Source organism: Bremia lactucae, linkage group LG4 (genome assembly GCF_004359215.1).
Source record: "Bremia lactucae strain SF5 linkage group LG4, whole genome shotgun sequence".
NCBI lineage: Eukaryota > Oomycota > Peronosporomycetes > Peronosporales > Peronosporaceae > Bremia > Bremia lactucae.
In genome coordinates this window covers 5,330,598-5,332,129 of record NC_090613.1, presented here as the reverse complement: position 1 = coordinate 5,332,129, position 1,532 = coordinate 5,330,598, and positions in this window count along the sequence as shown.

The window sequence follows — 1,532 nt, the reverse complement described above, 5'->3', positions numbered from 1 at the left end:
TCTCCATCAATGGAATCCGGCACGGCCGCTAAGTGAGCCATTTTGCTCAAAGGTCAACAAAGACCCCTATACCGGAGTTACTGGCTGAATCTTTCGGTAGCACAAAACCAAAATCCATACTAATGGACTCCCACCATCCAATGGGAACGGGAAGACTCGCCAGTGGCGCAGCAGCATGTGCCGAGGGTTTAACCCGTTGGCACGTTTCGCATGTGCGAACATATGTGCTGACCCATTTATAAAGTTTGGGTCACCAATAACTCTGGCTGATAGAGCCATAGGTCTTTTCTCTACCGAGATGACCACCAAGGACAGTATCGTGTGCCTCATAGAGGATCCGGTACTTCAAATCCTCATCATGAGGAATAACGACACGCGGAGGGTGCGCGATGTCTGTGCAATAAAGCAACAGGTCGTTATCGATAGAAATCGATGTAACCTTGCACGCAAACGTGCCGGTACTTTAATACCCGAAACCGAGTTCCTTAAGGCTCGTAGCAGAGCTACACACTGTTCATCCTTGGCGTAAGCCGAACGGATTAATTCAGGAATAGGTGACGAGATAGTCGTTAAATTAGAAAGCTCATAATCCGACCTGCGTGATAACGCATCGGCCAAAGCATTTTGCTTGCCGGGTTTATACTTCACCTCGAAGTTGTATTCCGCAAAAAAGGATAGCCATCTGGCCATTCTTAGTCGCCGTGCGTAATGACGCGTGATCGATATAAATCACAAACGGATTAGAGCTGAGCAGATGAACTCTGAATTTGACGAGAGTATACTACATAGCAATTAACTCTTTGTCATGAACTGGTAGTTCTCTTCCGCAGCTTTAAGGTGTCTAGAATTGGACGCAATAACAAGTTCATGCCCCTCAACATCTGTTTGTAACAGAGCACTACCAATGGCAAAATCTGATGCGTCACAGACGACACTGAAAGGCCAATTTGGGTTTGGCAGTACCAGAATCGGGGCATGGATAAGACTATCCTTAACTGCTCGAAAGCATTATTTTTGGTGCTAGTCCAGCACCATTCTGTATCCTTTTTAAGGAGATTAGATAATGGCCTAGCCATATCAGCGTAATTTTCGCTATATTTGTGTAAATAATTGGCGAGACCCAACCACTTACGCAAATCCTTTTGGTTTTTAGGAACCGGCCAATCTACTATGGCTTTTACCTTAGCGGGATCCGCTCTAAGGCCTCGCTTTCCAATGAAGCATCCTAAAAAAGGAATTTCGTCTGCGCCAAAAATGCATTTAGATGCATTGGCATACAATTTGTTTGTGCGCATGCACTCGAGCACTGCTCGCAAATGGTCTAAATGGTTTTCCATATCCGACCGACCCTGCTCCGCACGACTATGGACAAAAATGTCATCGAAATAAGTCTGTGCATAACCTCGATGAGGGCGAAACAGTTGCGTCACTAGACGATTAAATGTTGCCGGGGCGTTGGAAAGCCCTTGTGGCATAACCAGCCACTCCCATAACATGCCGCTTGGGGTGCTAACCGCTGTAAGCGGGATATC